The sequence below is a fragment of the Suricata suricatta genome, chromosome 11 (assembly GCF_006229205.1).
Source record: "Suricata suricatta isolate VVHF042 chromosome 11, meerkat_22Aug2017_6uvM2_HiC, whole genome shotgun sequence".
Classification (NCBI taxonomy): domain Eukaryota; kingdom Metazoa; phylum Chordata; class Mammalia; order Carnivora; family Herpestidae; genus Suricata; species Suricata suricatta.
The window spans coordinates 14,432,246-14,432,883 of record NC_043710.1 but is presented as its reverse complement, the minus strand read 5'-3'; positions in this window follow the sequence as shown (position 1 = coordinate 14,432,883).

The following is a 638-nucleotide window of genomic DNA, read 5'->3' as shown; positions in this document are numbered from 1 at the left end:
ATCTTTGTGCCCTGCATATTTGAGTACATGAGACCTGCAGCTACTTTACCTATTGATAAAGCAGTGGCAGTGTTCTACACTATGATAACTCCTATGTTAAATCCCTTAATCTATACCTTGAGAAACGACCAGATGAAAAATGCCATTAAGAAATTGTGTAGTAGGAAAGGTATTTCAGGGGATATATAATATTCCTGGAGCACAACATTGATTCAACTGAAGCAAGGATCAAAAGGACATTTTGGATTATCTCAGCAAGGAATACATACCAAATTAAAAAAAAAACTGCTATGAATTATACATTCTACATTGAGTGGAGCAGAAATGTGGGCAAGAGAAAGAAGCCATAAACATGGACTATATATATATGTGTGTGTATATATATATAATATATATATATTTATATATATATAAATTATCTGTAAATTCCTGCATATTCTAACTTATACTTCTGTCATTTTTATACATCTGGGCTGACAGTAATATGGTGTCCATAAATTTAAGTCAGAAAGTTTTCTACCATTGGGTTTTAAAAGCAAAGGGCCATTTAACCTTTGAGGGGGTAACAAAGATTACCCCAAGTTTCAATTTCCTTGCAGATTTCAGAGCCATTTTGAATTGTTTATGTCACCCATTGT